Genomic DNA, 18,219 nt, shown 5'->3' on the forward strand with positions numbered 1-18,219 from the left:
TCACTATCATCACTTTCACTTTGCACATAGTTGACACGTTTACCTTTGAAGGTAACCTTCTTGCCGCCATTGCCGCCATTGCCTTTGGTACAAAATTGAGGTGGATGCCCCAATTTCCCGCACTTCACACATTTTTTGATTTTGTAGCATTCAGAAGATAAGTGGTTGTACTTCCCGCAATGCTTGCAAGCCTTAGTGTGCTTTGAACTTGAAACATGGAGTGCTTTTGATGCATTAGTTTCATTGTGTGGGTGCTTGTTGTTATGGTCCTCTTGGAGAGAGTTGATTACACTTTCTAGTGTAGGGATAGGCTCTTTTTCCTTAAGTACGGTTACAATATTGTCATATGTAGAAGGAAGTGCTTTTAGAAGAACCGCAACTTTATCATCATCATCTATGTGACACTCAATGTATGAAAGTTGATTGCATAAGCTTTTTAGCCTATTAACAAGACTAGATAGTGTTTCATTTTCATACATTGCTAGACCATATAATTGCATTTTGAGAGATATTTTAGAGTGCTTAGATTTTGCCCCAAATGTGCGTTCTAAAGTCTCCCATGCTTGCTTGGCTGATATGGCTTCATCTAAGTGGTGAATGATATCATCCGCCACACTAGTGATGAGAATGCCTAGGGCTTTCTCATCCTTGGCTTGACGCTCTCGGATTTTTTGTGCCGTGAGGTTTTGTGCATCAGTGGTTATGATACTCCATAGCCCTTTTTTCATTAGATAACCCTTGAGTTTCACTTGCCATGTGTGAAATCCGATGCCATTGAACATAGCTATCTCCTTAATACCCATAATGCTTAGTGATATGTGAAAATGCAAGCAAGGGGGTCCTATTTCAAGACTCTTGAAATGGTGTCTACCCTTTTGCATGTGAGAAATGGGAGATGCGGTAATGAAAAAGGGATTATGAATAAGCACAAAAATGACCAATATGATTACCAAAATATACTCCAAATGTGCCGGAGTAGATGGGGATGATATAACTCAGCCTTGCCTTGAGATTTGATGTTGAATTTGGAGTCAAATCTGAAATTCTATTTGCTATTTTGAACTCCACCAATAGTTGTAGCCAAAAGTGCCTTCAAAATGCCTCCAAAATGAGCTAAAATGACCGCAAAATTGATGTAGAATGACACCAAATGAAGCACCGAGGTTGCCCGAGCTTTGATAAAGGTTCTCGAGGCCGTAAACCACCAATTTGTTGAGCTAATGTGGGCTGGAAATTTTCTGTTATGGAAAATTAAAACATGTACTTCTTGATTTGACTAGTTTTGTGGTACTAGTCTTCACCGCATTGCCCGCAATGTGTAGAGAACTTATGGTAGGCTAATGATGGATTAATGATGAAATTTTAGTGATATTATGAGGCTGAGAATGCTCAAATTACAGCAGCAAATCTCAAAATTTGGTTATGAGAAAGAGTTTAGAGAGAGAAAATGAGAGCTAGTGAGGTAGGAGATGCATTGAAATGATGTAGGAAAGGGTGGATATGAGCTATGGGCTGAGTATGAAGTTGAGAAAGCTTTCCATTAAAGCTTGAGGAGCTGAGGAAGAAGAAGAATCAGCCCCAAAGCCCCACGCCTAGATTTGGGCACCCTTGAGGAGAGAGAAGAGAGAGAAAGTGGCAAAAAGTCAAAAGTAGGTAGAAGAGGTGGCAAGTGGGCATGTGGGCTAGTGCCCAACTTTTCCTAAAGGAAAGGGAGAGCTGAAAAATCCTGGGTTTAGAGAGAGAGACTCCTAGAGAGAAGGGAAGTTCACATGAGTAGGCCAAGGATCATTCAAAGCTCTGATACCAATTGTTGGGCCCTGGCTAGGGTGGATGCTCATGTGAAGCGTTCATAGTGAGTGTGTGCGAGTGTAAATGAGAATGTACACAATAGAGAAAGAGAATGCAACCTTCTATTATGCAAATGAGAGATTTAGTTACATGCTTGAGAGCCTTCTCTTATATAGGCTTATGATGGAAGGCCTAGAATGTTCTAAGGATAGAGATTGTTCCCGCATGGTTTAGGTAAGAGTGTGAGTGTGAGCTTGTGTTTATACTCTTCAGGTAAAGAGCATTGGCAAGCTGTGAAGTAGATACTTAGGTATCTAAAAGGGACAACAACAAATGCTTTGTATTTTGGAGGAACTGATATTTTTCTAGAAGGGTATGCTGATGCAAATATGGCAGGTGACAAAGATACTCGAAGGATCACTACTGGCTATGTGTTCACGGTTGGAGGCACAGCAGTAAGCTGGGCTTCAAAGCTGCAGAAAGTGGTTTCACTTTCTACCACCGAAGCAGAGTATGTAGCAATGACGGAGGCAAGCAAAGAAATTCTGTGGCTTCACAAATTCGTAGAAGAGCTTGGATTCAAACAAGACAATTGTGTCTTGTACAGTGATAGCCAAAGCGCTATCCATCTTGCGAAGAACTCAGCCTTTCATTCAAGGACAAAGCACATTGAGTTGAGATATCACTTCATACGCACTCTTTTGAAAGAGGGACAGCTAAACCTAGGAAAGGTGCATACAAGTGAAAATCCTGCAGACGTGTTTACAAAGGTGGTCAACAAGGAGAAGTTGAGCTTTTGCTCATCTTCAATCATCATTAAAGGATAAGAAGCCAGAATGGAAAGCAGTCACAGGTTTGGTTTGGAGATTAGTCTCCAAGTGGGAGATTGTTAAGTATGGAGCCTGATTTACCCTTGTAATTTTCTGTGGTAAAAGCACACATTTGTAAGGCCCCCATTACGAGGAGAAGCCATCGTGCGTGAAGAAAAATCACTCACTAGAAACCAAAATTTTCATGGACAAGAATCAGGGGCAACTTTAGGGGCCTCGGGGGCGGAGGCCCCCGAGACTTTTATTTCCCTCGCCGGAATATTCCTTTTTGCCGGAATATTATGGCCAGACGACGGTCGGAAAGTGGTCGGAAAACAACCGTCGGTTGGCCGGTAGTCAATGGCCGGTGGTCGGAAGTCAATGGCCGGTGGCTGGTGGCCGAATTCAATGGCCGGTGGCCGAATTCAAAAGCGGACTTGTCTTCTCAAGGGTGGCCACACATGGGCGGATTGGAGGGTCCGATTTGGACTTATTCACACAAGGGCGGCTACACATGGTTGCCTCTCATAAGAGAGGGCAGCCCTTTTGGCCTATAAAAGGAGGCCATTTCTACACACATTTCATATAGTGTGAAGTTGATGCAACAAGGTGAGTGTGAGGTGGTGAGAGTGAAGCAAGGCGGGAGCTCTATTAAGGGTTTAATCCCTTTGTAAACTACTTATTGTTTTGAAGTGCTAAAGCCATTGAGTGGCTGCTTTCCCGTGGACGTAGCCCACATTGGGTGAACCACGTATATTGTGTGTACTCTCTCTGTCTCTCTCTACTCTATAATCTCTTGTGTGTGAAATCTATCTCTCTCCATTAAGTAATCTACTCAAAAATCTATTTAGCTATGTCTTATTTCCTAACACCTTCTTGCAATTTCTCTCCAATAAGAGTGAAGGATTACACCAGCAACTTTACACAGCCAAAGGGACCAATGTGAGATGGAGTTCTGAAAGTATCTGGTTAATTCACCCCATTCTAGTACCCAAGCTGATCTATTTCACTTTCGTACCAACTCACTCGTGATGCCACCCAGTCTCAAGCTAGACCAACTTGGGGCTAATAGTTTGTCATGCACCTCAATCCCTTACCATTGACCACCTTTAGAGCCAAGTTTTACCTTGTCAATCATATCCTTAGTCATGATAGCCCAAGACCAGTCTTGTTTGGCTATTGAGACCACAAATTTGCAACATAGGGCCCCAACATGCATAGCTCGGTTGAGAATCACGAGGCCACCTTGTAACACCGGTAGAGTGATGATGTTCCACTTTGCCCATTGGCATGGCAGGGAGAATTTAGTGTTGTTTCTCCATAAGAATCTTTTAACAGGTTTCAAAAACTGCTTCAAGTTACATATGGCTATTTTGAGGAGTGGGTTGGTGAAGGTAATATAAGGAAGCATAAATGAATTGATCACTTTGATCCAACTCAAGAAGGGAAGCAACGCATACTCACACCTTCTCATTTTTCTCTCAAATCTTTTCCAGGACCCACTAGAACCTTTGCTTGTGTGTGACTTACACCCCCTTGGGGACACCCAAATGTCAAAAAATCCTTCCTCTAAACACAATCTCCCCTGTCCAGACGGATGGGTCAAATGAGTCATTTTCTGTAAGGGAGATCAATCTAGACTTCTCAATATTACATTTCCACCTCAAAGCCACAAAAAATGCTTGCACAATCTCAAGTGCCTTCTTGAGAACCTAAGGGCAAGATTTTAGAAAGAGGAGAGGGTCATCTACGAACATCTTGGCCAAGAGCTGGTCATTGCTGGGAAAAGTTAACCCTTGAGTTTCCCCCCATGTAGCAGCAACTTTGAGCATTGTTATAAGAGGACACAACCCAATGGAAAAGAGAAGAGGGGCCAGGGGGCATCCTTGCTTAATAGATCTTTTGGATTCAAAGGAGCCCACAATTCTATCATTGAACAATAGCTCAAATTGACTGCCTACACCTAGAGTTGTATAAGTCAACAAAGGCGAGGCCCAAAGCCCAGTAATTTCATGACTTCTTCAATGAAGGACCACATAATCCTGTCATATGCCTTATCCAGGTCTAGCTGAAGCAAAATACACTCCTGCCTCGTGAAGGATGCATACTCAATGCCAACCATTGCTGCCAAGATATTGTCATGTATTGATGTTCCTTTGATAAATTTGTGTTGATGAGGGATATAATTCTAGGAGGGGGGAAATTCTAAGAGTGACTACCTTGGCAATGGTTTTTTATGTTCTAGACATCATAGTTATGGGCCGCCTGTGCTTAATATGCGAGCAAAAAACTTGTTTCAGGATAGGTTTGATAAGTCCTCTTTTCACACTACGATCCAACGACCCCTTGACTAAAGCTTGGTTAGCCATATTCATGACTAGGCCCTTGAGGTCGTCCCAGAACTCCCTTAAGAATTCAGCAGTCAAACCATCCTAGCCAGGTGACTTCTCCTTGACAAGAGCTTGTAATGCATGTGAGAACTTCTCTTTAGAAAAGGCCCTCTCAAGTTGATTGCCTTCTGGTTGAGGAATTTCCCTATTGACACTCGAGCAAGGTCGATCTGGCTTCATCCACTTCTTGAGAGCGGGTCTCTAGTTGCACAATAATTTTGCTTAGACAATCAAGCATCATCCTAGCCATTTTGTCTTGGTCTTGCATAGTATTCACGTTCTCATCTGTGAGAGAATGGATGGAGCCCTGATTTTTCTTGATTTTCAAGGCCCTAAAAACGTGTTCTTGATTAGTGGGTAGCCCCTTACTGGAGTAAAGTCTCTCTGGATAGCAATCTTGCCCTCCTGAACTCTTCGAGCTGTTGCTCGGCCAGGTTGGCTTTAGCCTCCTACCAACTTTTGTCATCTTCTTTAGAGGCCATCCCAATAGCTTTTTTGGACGTTAGCTGAGAAACCTCCTCTTCGAGCTGCTTCCAATGCTCTTCTCGGGCCTTTTTCATCAGAGGGCCTGAACTTTTGATCGCTTTCCGTATGCTCCGAGCAAAGAGGTCCCAAGATTTAGGTTCTACTAAATCAATATCTTTATTGAGTTTACTCAAAGATTTCTTAGTAAGCCTTCTAAAAAGAGAGTCTTTGAACAAGTGTTACCAGCAACTTCTTACTCCCTCTGGGGAGTTGCCCTTTCTCTTTAGATTTATTGAGTTTCATGTATAGAGAAGATGGTTCGACATGCTCTTCGTTGTCAGCACCTTCATCTCAAGTAGTGGAAGGATCCAATCAGCTTGGTGAGAGCAATAGCATCTGTCAAGTCGAGAAGTAGTGCGGGCATATTGAAGCCTTGTGTATGTGAAGCTTGACGTGTTGTTCCAACGCCCCACCTCCCACAGGTCCATCATAGCCCATTTCTCACAAAGACACAATATTTAGTTTTTTCTTAACCTGCCAACAGACTGGTTGATCCTATTTCGTCCTTGGTTTTTTCCACCATTAAGTGATATTTATGTACATTGTGTACATTGTACAAGGATGTGGTCATACAAAGCATAGCTGTCAGTAAGATATTACTGATGCAATTATGGCAAAATTGGCATAGCTAAAAATAACCTTGCATAGTTGCACATAAGACATATAAATGGTGCACTTGTGAGTAGGTGCGCCAAACTTTTTGTGAGCAGCTTCATTAGAAAGAATCTACAAAGATGCTTAAGTATTTTTGAGAAGAAAAAAAGAAGAGGATGCCATGTGGGGGCGGGGGGGGGGGAAAGAGAGAGAGAGAGAGAGAGAGAGAGAGAGAGAGAGAGAGAGAGAGAGAGAGAGAGAGAGAGAGAGAGAGAGAGAGAGAGAGAGAGAGAGAGATCCGCCCCACTGCGATGCAGACCACAAAAAAATATCTTCCTCCTGAGCTTGTTCCTGTCTTCGCATTGCTAGTGATGCATGAGTCTCTCTCTCTCTCTCTATGTTGTTTGAAAGCTAGAGAGTGTAGCATGTTGGGGATAGGAGGAGAAAGAAAGAGAGCTCGCTGCCTCTAGCTCTTGTGGAACCCAAGGGTGGAGTGTCTCTCTTTGATCGTGCATTCCATGGCGTGGGTAGGGAAAGGAGGGGCTAAGAGCATAGTGATGACGTTGGAAGCTCAAGCTACATAGTGATGACAGGGGTCACTCTGGCAACAGTGTCGTTGAACATCACGCCGCCTTTGAGTGGAAAAAGATCATGTTGGTTGGACCTTTGCCAGCCTTCCTAGCAGTTTCCTTTGTTCTTGCCATTGCCCTAAAAGACTGTAATCTCTCTCTCTCTCTCTCTCTCTCTCTCTCTCTCTCTCTCTCTCTCTCTCTCTCTCTCTCTCTCTCTCTCTCTCTCTCTCTCTCTCTCTCTAGCTCATAAGGTTGTGGTTGCTACTTGCAGAGGCTCATTTCTTGTGTTTCTCGCTCAAGATGAGCTCCAGGGGTAGCGTCTGGGTCGAGGGGCTAGTGTGCACGAGGGATTGGGTGCAGGAACAGGGCAGAATGAAGAGGCTTTGATTTTTTTATATGGGAAGGGGAGAAATTTTCCAACTAATTAATGAGTTCTTTGAATTTATTTTTTTCAAACTCACATTTGTGAGTGATTGTATTATAAAGTCACCAATAGATTACAAATCAGCCTCAAGCTCATGCCGAGCCTTGAGGTATAGAGGGTTACATCTAAGATTAGTTACAAGTACCTACTATTGCCAATAGCCCAATCATTTACAATGCAGGGCTTGACCGGATGGCGCCGGATGCCCTAAGCCAATCATCCGAGTTATGCCTTTTACTTACCACATATATTGTTGCCTTGCTTTCTTGTACAATCTCTGAGAAGCTAGCCACAGAGAAGTCGCTATCAAAGACACGACAGTTCCTGGACTTCTAGATAATACTGAAAAACCATTATCTGACAATTTGAGTACAAACTAGAAGTGCAAGCTTTGAAACTGCTTGTCCCCAAGGCACAAATCCCTCTTGAAGAACCCAATCTTCCACGTCCTTTGTATCCATTGGCACATCTTTCCTGTGAGGCATCTAATAGTCGGGCATTCCATTAAAAGGTGATCAAGGTCTTCACTAGCCACTATGCACCTTGAACATCTATTGGGCCTGATACCATGTGCTTGAATCTTACGCCTGTCGGCAAGGCCCCCCCAAAGTACCTTCCACAGAAATATCTTCATAAACTGAGGCCATTGTGGACTCCAAATGTTCTTAGTGACCTCTACCCATCGAGCCTCTGACCATTTCTTCTTCCACTGCTTGTTTAAAGGGGCAAACCAATCAGTCTCATGAATTAACACCTGGTAAATGTCCTTAGTATGGGGTTTAGAAAATCGGCTACTCATGGGTCATTTCCAAGCCTTCCACTCAAAAGTAGATTCACTTATCAACATCAAAACCTTGTCCAGGCCTTCTACAACCCTATTGACAAGTAGCGTCTCAATGTCATTGAGTTGAAATTGGGCAGTCACCTGGTTTGAGGATTTCTAGCACTTGCTATATATTTCTATCCCAGAAGTGGCTCAGTCATCGTTGAAGTACTTTGTTGTGCATCCTTCTTGACATGTATCTCTAATAAGGGTTCAGTATAACCCAACAACTTTAGACAGCCTAGGGGACCAATGCAAGATGGAGTTCTGGAAGTATATGGTCAATTCAGCCCATTATAGTGCCCTTGTAGAACTTTTGCACCAGCTCTCCAGTGATGCCACTCAGCCTTAGGCTAGGTGTACCTCAATCCCTTTCCATTGACCACCTTCCAAGAAAAGTTTTGACTTGTCAATCATATTCTTGGTCATGATAGCCAAATACTAGTTTTGATTTACGATTAAGACCACAAACTTGGTACACAGGGCCTCAACATGAACAACAGGGTTGAGAATTCAAGGCCACCTTGGGCCAATGGTCAAGCAATACCTTCCCACTTTTCCCGTTGCCATGACGATGAGGCTTTAGTGTTGTTCCTCCATAAGAGTCTTTGAACTGGTTTCAAAAAATAATGTCTGCATAATCTCAAGGGCCTTCTTGAGCACCTGAGGGTAGGCTTTCAAGAAGAGGAGGGAGTCAACCGTGAACATCTTGGCCAACAGAATCTAGTCGTTACATGGCAAAGTTAACCCTTGTATTTTCCCACGCTCAGCAACAACTTTGAGCATCGTGATTGGAGGATGCAACCCAATATCAAAGAGAAGAGGGGCCAACGGGCATCCTTCCTTGATAGATCTTTTAGCTTCAAAGGAGCCCACAATTCTATCATTAAATACGAGCTCAGATTGGCTGCCCTCATCCAGAGTGTGTATAATCTCATAGAGGCACGATCCAAATCCCAGTGTTTTCATGACATCTTCAATGAAGGACCACACAATGTATCATATGTCTTGTCCAAATCTAGCTGAAGGAGAATGCACTCTTGCTTTGTGAAGGCTGCGTACTCAATGCCAACCACTGTCAAGATGTTGTCATATATTGACCTTCCTTTGATAAACTCGTGCTGATGAGGGGAGATGACTCTACCAAGGAGGGGGGCCATTCTAAGAGCAACTACCTTGGCAATGATTTTGTATGCCACAGACATCATAGTTATGGGACATCAATGCTTAAGTTACGAGCAGTAGACCTGTTTTGGGTAGGCTTGATAAGACCTCTTTTCACATTGAAATCCAAGGACCCCTTGACCAAGTCTTGGTTAGACATACACGTGATCGAGAACTTAAGCTCCTCCCATAACTCCTTGAAGAATTCAGTCATCAAACCATCCCAACAAGGGGATGTCTCCTTGCCAAGAGCTTGCAATGCAATCGAGCTTTTATCTTTTGAAAAGGCCATCTCAAGAGGATTGTCTTTAGGTTGGGAAATTTTCCTCTTGACACTCTTGAGCAAGGTCGCTCTGGCTTCATCCACTTCTTGAGAGAAAGTCTCTGGTTGGCCAATGATTTGGTTGGTGATTTAGCATCATCCTAGCCATAACGTCTTGGTCTTGTGTAGCATTCCCATTCTCATATGTGAGCGAGTGGACAAAGCCGCGACTCTTCTTGATTTTTAGGTCCCTAAAAAAATGTGCTTGATTAGAGCCTCTGGCTGAAGGAATGTCTCCTTGGAAATCAATCTCTCCCTCTTGAAATACTTGAGCTGTTGCTCACCTAGGTTGGCTTTTCCTTCTAGCCACCTTTTTTGTTCTTCTTTGAAGGCTTTCCCAGAAGCTTTTTTGAAAGTTAGAGTAGCAACCTCCTCCTCACCCAGTGCTCTTCTCGAGCCTTTTTCACCCGAGGGCCTGAAATTTGGATCTCTTTTTGGATACTTCAAAAAAAGAGGTCCCAAGATTTAGGTTTTTCAAAATTAACATCTTTTTTGAGTTTACATAATGATTTCTTGGTAAGACTTCTAAGTAGAGGGTCTTTGAGCAAGTGCTCCCCAATAACAAGTAGCTTCTTACTTTCCTTGGGGTCTACCCCTCCCCATTGGCTTTCCCAAGTTTCAAGTGTAGCGGTATATGGTACAACATACTTTTTGTTGGTAGAATCTTCATCTCAATTAGCAACGGGATCCAATCATCCTGATGAGAGCAGTAGCACCTGTCAAGCTGGGAAGCCGTGTGGGCATAGTGTAGGCTTGTGTACATGAAGCTTGGCTTGTTGTTCCAAGGACCCACCTCCACAGGTCGATCATGGCCCATTTCTCATAGAGACCCAACCATTTATCTTTTTAAGAACCTACCAATAGATTGGCTAAGCCTGTTCTATCCTTACTCTTCTCCACCATATTAAAAGTCACCAATTAGTAGCCACTCTCCTTCAATAAGGGAATCTCTAAGGTGCATCCACAATTTGGTCCTATCCTTCGCATTGCAAGGGACATATATGTCATAATAATCAATATCTAATTCTCCTAAATGATTTTCTCATGTTAAACTGATCATTTAATATGGGGAACTGCCAGGGGAGAACAAGCTAGAGTATTGGTTAAGCTAGCAGACCGGCCACAGTAGGAATCCAAAGGAGGGAAAATAGGGATCCAAAGGGGGGGGCATCTGCAAAAGAGTCATGTGTAGCAATGGGCTAAAAAGACCCTAAGGTTCAGCCCATTAAGACTTCCAAAATGCTAAGGTTCCAAAATTCAAAGGTTGTGTCCAAAGGTCAACCATAGGGGAATTGGATGCTTTGTGTGTGTCCAAAAAAGTCTTTACACATCCCTACTTAGGACGGGGCGAGCCTTGCTTGTAGGGGATGAGAGAGAAAGACACACACACAAGCTCCCTTTACACAAAGGGAATGAGGGACACATGTTAGCTCCCTAGGCCAGATGCCCACAAGGTGTACCCAATTCCTATTGGATGGCCTTGGAGGTGGACCAATGAGAATTAGTCTAGAGTAAATCTAGTTTAATTAATTTAAAACACTTAATAAAGAACCAATGAGAATTAAGTCCTCTAGAGGACTATTGGACAGTCTCCCAAGGGGTCCAATGAGCATTCAGCAGCCCAATGGCTTGCTTGATTCCTATTGGCCAGGAGGCAAAGGGGTCCAATGAGAGTTTCGTTGAATTATTAAATTACCTAAAGCTCTCACAAAAGGGGGAAAGGGGACACATATCATAAGGCTATCACTTATGCTGCTTAATTGTCATTGGCTAGCCCTAGGGAGGTCCAATGAGAGGGTAGCAAGAGCAAATAGCAAGAGGGGTCGCCCAAGAGAGAGAGGGGGCTGATTTTTGCAATGCATTATCACACACACACACACACACACACACACACACAATCTCATGTGTGAAGCAAATAAGACTCTCTCTCCTTCTCAAGCTTTAATGGAAAGCTTACCACCTACTCCAAGCTTGTGAGAAGGGAGGCCTAAACCAACAACTCTTGGCTTTGTGATGCAAATCCAACCAAGAGCAAAGCTTCAATGCATGCCCATCTCCTCTACCATTCTAATTACTCTGCTAAGCTATGCTAATATGAGTGATTATGTGAGAAGATGTACATCTTTCTCGTAAGAATACTCCTTCTTCCTCTCAATTACTCTCATACCCTGCTAGCTCTCACCATCTTCGAAGGTGTGTGAGGTCTTGGGTTTGAGACCGGGGATATTTGATGTTGTGTTTGCTAAGTGTTTTGCTTAGTGCATGAAGCTTTCATCTTCATTGCACTAGCTAGTCTTGAAGGAACACAAAGAATTGTATTGTACAATGTCTCTCTTGATGGGAGAAACCATAATACAAAGCCTTTTTGGAGGGGGGACCGGCTCCATGCAAATCCGGTCCTCAAATGTTGTCAATAGCTTAATTTCTCTCTCTTTTGAAAGTATTTTTCATGCTATCTAACTAGGTGTTATGCTTTTTGTTGCTCTCTCCACCCAAGCACTCTTGTAATTTCTCATTAGGAATCTATTCTAATGAAATGCCCACTATGTTCATGCTAATTTCCGCTACACACAAGTTTTTAGGCCATTAAATGTTACAATATATATTGACTAAAGTGATAGGCTGATCTGCCCATATGATTCTCACACTTAGGGCTCTTCCAGAGGGGTGATTAAGGACCACTTTGGGCGCTAGGTCCTTTCCACAATAGAAAGGACTCCACTAAACCCATCCACTCCCTCTCCATAGAACACCAACTTTTTTCCCAATGCCTGCTTTCTTTTTCTGTGAGCATCCAGATGGTGTTCTTGAATGGCCCATCAATTAACTTCCTTCTCCTTTCTAACTTCCTTCCAGAAGAGGGCGTGCTTATTTTGGGTCTTCAATCCTTTCACATTCCATGACTGAATAGCCAGGCATTCCATCATTGGGAGAGGGGAAAAAACTCTACAACATATGACCCCTGCTTGGTCTCTGCATTTGTGGCTCTAGGAGAATCTGGAGGTTCCTCAGAGTTAGGGGATTTCTTTTCTTGCAGCACTTCAAAAGGGTTGTGGAGCAGGAAGGCACCAGTTAGACCTTTAAGTTGGACGAGGGGTGCGGAAAAGACAATCCCTTTCAAGGCACCATTAGCCTCCTGAGACGTTCATAGCCGACATAGTTGTTACTGTCAGAAGCTTTGGTGTAATTGCAAGAAAGACAAATGAATTATCTTTGCGGGGGTGTTCGGCACTTTTCACCACTGAAAATCTCTACACCTCTTCAGTCTTCTCTTGTAATTCGGTGACTTCATTGTCACAAATCATAGCCTCTTTTTCCTCCCCTATTCTTGTCCCTTCACAGCTCTTTACCTATTTCCCACCCTCTTCCACTATTGTTTCGTTGATAGGGAAATGATTAGTAACCCCTAAATTGGGGGCCTGGATTGTAGGCTTGCTGTTCACTTTAGTCCTCATGGGGAAATCCTTGGCAAAGTGCCCAAATTTGTTACATTCAAAGAACGCCCCAAAGTAATTCCTGAAGTTGAGCGGAATAGTAACAAGTCCAGCTCAACCGTTGATCACCATGCATTTCGGTGGTGTCTTAGACACATTCCATCCTATACACAGCTAATTAGAGGACCTTCCCAACCCCCTCCTTCTAGGAACAAACAAGGGGGTGCCCAGTTGGTTGGCAAGCATCTTGAAATTATCCCAAAGCCAGCTAGGCATGCCCATAGACTCAACCCAAATCAGATGAATATCTCAAGGGACTCTACCGAGTCGAACAATGGCCGATTGCAATCGTGTCTTTGTCATAGTTTTCGACTCTGCCTGTGGATCATTAAGAAGAATCTTTGTTTGCTAGACTTACCTCTCGAGTACATCCCAAGTTGGGAGTGCAAGCATCCTCTGTGTAGCTTCTAGGCTTTGCATGGTTTATTGAGCGCACTAAAGATACAATATCTTCAACATCTTTTGGAGTTTAATCCTCCTAGCCTTATCTTCAGTGCAAAAAAAAATCAAAAATAAAAAAAACTTTCTTATCTTAAGCACCTTACTTCAACATTGTTGTCTGCTTATACCATCTCCTCTAGGAGGAGGTGCTCCATCGGGGAGTTTAACCCCTCCCTCCTCGCCACCCTTTTGGTCTCGTGCTGAGCACGGTTGCTACTCAATTATTTAGCCCTTTCCCTTGGTGCTAGAAATGGAGGTGGACACGCTTCCCATGGAGGAGGACAATGCTAGATTCGTGTGCATGCTATCGGCTAGGAAACTCTCGCTAAATGAAGTTTGTGTCCTGATGGATGAAGGTGACAGGCCATCTTCACAACCTGAACGGAGCCTTGATGGGGGTTGGTGCCTCGACAACGGGTCCAACCCCTGTGGGCTAGTAGAGAGGGGTTCACTGAAAAGGTCCGTGTTGCTGATGAATAAGTAAGCATGGTTGAGCATAATTCTAATGCATGTAGACCTTATCCCATATCAAACCAAATTCAAACTTGAATACTCATAGTTTTAATTTTGGATGGGCTCCTTGAATTAAGTTGAGAGCGCAGACAATTGGATTGTCAAGCTCAATGCAAACCAGGCTCCAATGGTGGTTGCTCTTGTATGGAAAAATTATTGTTGTGACTTACAACATCGGAGAGTGGGAAAACCACTTCTCTAATGTGCCCTAAGTGGTGTTTTTCATTATGAGAAGGACAGATAGTTGAGGATCCATGATATATATATTTGGCTGACTTTGTTCAGGAAGCTGGCTCTTGATCAAACTGTAAAATAGTTAATTATTCTCTAATCTGAAGCCTGAACCCAAGTATGCTAAAGCTAGTGAACGCGTCTTACTTTATGCATATATAGACGATTGAATCTAGATCCTACAATATATTAATATCAACAGAATCAATTGCAAGCCGCCTTGAACCATCTACTAGTGGTACATCTGCTACTATCAGTAGCAGATGTACACCATCTACTAGCGGTACACCATCTACTATCAGTACATCTTTCATTGATTATAAAATTTCATTGTTCCTCACATTGATTTCATGTGCTACTGTGTCGTATCTTTTAATATCTTTTTCAAATTACTTTTTATTTCTCTTTTAGTTTCTTCCTCTCCTTTCCATGCCGGTTTTCCTTCTTAGCTCTGGCCCTAGTATTGACATCATGGGTGACCTCCACAATCTTCACCTCTGAATGTGGTCTTGATAGAGGTATAAGAAAAATTTCCATCATTTTCTTGTCTATAAATTCATTGGGTACAAGAAATTTATCATATCTCTATCTTAGTCTCTTCAATGTTTCATTGTCCTTGTCCATAACGGTTATCCTATGTGCATGTGTTGCAACAATAGCTATATCAATAAAGTATTCAAGTAAAAAATATTCTACTGCCTCTTGAAGTGCCAACAATGCAACAGGCTTCCACCTCATTGTGCCAAAGCATGTCTCTTCACATATTGACTTGACCAGTCTTTTAAAGGGAAGCTTTGGTACAATAAGCTCAATGCATTTTTGAGCCTTCCTGATCTCCTTGAATAGCTTTCGGCTTCTTTGTATCCTCTTCATCCTTGGAGACTTCAAAAGCTTCATAGGCTTTCCAGGTCTCTTATTCTTGTTGGCCAACATGCCCCCTGCTTTAGGAGCTAGGCTTGGACCTTTGCCAGCCTTCCTAGTAGTTGCCTTTGTTCTTGCCATTGCCCTGAAAGACTATAATCTCTCTCTCTCTCTCTCTCTCTCTCTCTCTCTCTCTCTCTCTCTGTGTGTGTGTGTGTGTGTGTGTGTGTGTGTGTGTGTGTGTGTGTGTGTGTGTGTGTGTGTGTGTGAAACATCAACCTAATATTGCACTACAACGCACGAAGGCACTTTAAGAATGGGATATGTAGCACTCACACGCCGTTAATAGATAAAATGGTCTCTCTCTCACTGTATCACCCTCTCTCTCTCTCTCTCTCTCTCTCTCTCTCTCTCTCTCTCTCTCTCTCTCTCTCTCTCTCTCTTTGTGTGTTTGTACCTAATATTGCATTACGGCATGCGAGGGCACTTCTAGAATGAAAAATGTAGCACCCACGTGCCATTGGAGGAAAATATGATCTCTAAGTTCAATAAAATGGATTTTACATCTATTCAAAGCATGAAACTAGGTAAATAGAGACAAAATGAAGAAGTAGCATTGTGTTAAGACAAAAAAGTATATGGTGCCTTGTTGTGGCTGAAAACAAAGGTTCTGTGTCTCTTTGTTAGTTCTAGATGGGGAACTTTACCAGTAGTGTTGTGCTATGTCTAGTTCTTGCTGATCTCTCTCTCTCTCTCTCAAATCACAAAAAGTAAGTGGAGTCATAGGATGCATTTAATGACTGTATGATACTCTCAAGCGTTAGACCAAATCACAAAAAGTAAATGGAGTCATAGGACGCATTAATGACCGTATGATATGATTAGAATAACGACACGTGTGAAACTTAATTTGGCATAACATCGTGCATGGCGCTAATGGTCCAATCATTTCTTGTGTTGGGGGGGGGGGGGGGGGGGGGGGAGAGAGAGAGAGAGAGAGAGAGAGAGAGAGAGAGAGAGAGAGAGAGAGAGAGAAACAAAGAGGAGCTTGTGATTGTTTGGGTAGTCTCAAGAGATATCAATAAAGAAAATACTTATACCTCTGATTGTTTGAGGAGTCAACAAGAGACCATTTAGACAGCCCACCAAATCGCTTAGCAAGTGTATACAATTGATGCCAAGCCTAGGGAAAGGTATTCCTCTTGTTGTTTTTTCAATTCCTCTGTTTGTTTTTCTGTGAATGGCGTGCTGAGGAGTCTTTGCTTTTGTAGGTGCCATTGGTAGTCTGATCATATGCCTACGTGATTTGTCGTATGGCGTGTGTAGAGGCCAGATTTTTTGAGGGGTGCTACCCCGCATGCCATTTGTAAAGAGTATTTGTGTGTGTGTGTGTGTGTGTGTGTGTGTGTGTGTGTGTGTGTGTGTGTGTGTGTGTGTGTGTGTGTGTGTGTGTGTGCACGCGCGTGCATGCGGTGTCTGAGTGTGTGACATTACACAAAAAAAAGTGTGTGTGTGTGTGTGTGTTTTGCTATTTTGAAACTTATACACAAAAGAACATAACAACTCAAAAGACAGCTGGTTTTAGACAAAGGACAAGGATTAGCACAAAAACAACTCAGTCTTTCATTCATTTTTGTACATCATAGTGAGAATAAGGTATCATTCTAGTAATTTGTACATAAGATATTCAAGAACATCTCTACTAAAGTTTACCCTTGAATATTTTTTACAGATATCAGCTAACCCTATCGGTCATTATCCATATCCTACTTACAACCTTTTTAACTTATACCTACCATCTAATGAGTGTTAAATATCCGCATGTATCTATTCTCAAAATAGTTGATATAAGGTTATCATTGTTTTTTTTTTTTTTTTTGGAATCAGAAGGCCATTACCCCTCGTGATTAAGTGTGAAATGTTTCACTTTTAATTAAGTGAAATGTTTCACTTTTAATTCCTTTGAGTTTGTTTCAATTTGTGATTGGAAGGTCATTACTCCTTTAGACCCAAATGAGATCATAGTTAATAATTAAGGAGTTATTGATTAAGGTTAGTAGTAACCCCATTTTTTAATTAATTAAGGTTAGTAGTAACCCCATTTTTTAAAGAATTTATACATATTTATTTAATTAGATTAAGTTCTAATCAGAAGGCCATAATCCCTTCTAATCCAAGTGTTTTATCCAATCTTTTGACCCAGAGAAGTTAAGATATGAAGTTTCTTTAGCTAAACCACTTCCAGTTTACAATTGTTCATGTTTATACACGAAATGCAATAACGAGAGATGTGTCATGATCATAATCTTTTAATTCATTAGTGCTAGCAAGAATCTTAGTACTCAATAACCACCAAAGTGGACATTTTTTAGCTGACAACCATAAACCTTTTTTTTAAAAAAAAACATCATTATTGTGGGAGTTTCTCAAATCATACCAACTGTTTGAGTATTGTAAAGATTTCCTAGTTTTATAAGTTGGTAAAGATTTTGAGTATCCTAAAGATTTCGACAACCTAAACCACAACCAATTCACAACTAAACTAAACTATCCAACCATCCCAAGTAGTGACCCTCAAAGGAGTGAGAGTATCCAAAAAGTCTAGTAAAGATCAAACCATATCCTGCTTTGAGGACCATATCACAATGCAAAGAGATTATCACAATAGCTAACCCCCAAGTATAAGTCCATCATCACTAATCATATTGATGGAGCTTATCATGGCTCACAAATTTATTAACACAAAGGTTTCTCGTGGTTTTATAAGCCCAAATTCCTAAGCCGGCTACATTATATCAACCAGCTATGCCCAAGTATTGCTAGGTCATCATAATATAGTTCTATTAGTGTGTTTAAAGGAACACAAAACCAGAAGTTAAAGATCAGTATAAACAATAGATCAATGAAAGCATTAGGAGCCAGCAATGATTTCAACCAATTACATGAGCCATAATTCATAACTAAGAATACTTTTATTGTCTAGGAGAAGCAATTTGAGGCCATCAGATCAGCAATATAAAAGGGTTAATATGATCAAATTACAATTAGAGTGTAAGTAGCATAATCAGTAGTATGAGAAGAACTAGCCAGGTAATGATCTTTACCTATACATTAGAAGTAATAACCATCAGAGGCATGCTACTAACTACTAACATGGCAAGCACCCTGTGAGGGCCGACCACTTAGACATCTTTTCCCCTGGTTCAGGCACTTTTCAATAGCTTTTTCTATGTTCTGGTGAGTGCACAAGGTCCACAAAAACACCTTT

The sequence above is a fragment of the Adiantum capillus-veneris genome, chromosome 22 (genome assembly GCF_014529385.1).
Source record: "Adiantum capillus-veneris isolate H3 chromosome 22, ASM1452938v2, whole genome shotgun sequence".
NCBI classification, from domain to species: domain Eukaryota; kingdom Viridiplantae; phylum Streptophyta; class Polypodiopsida; order Polypodiales; family Pteridaceae; genus Adiantum; species Adiantum capillus-veneris.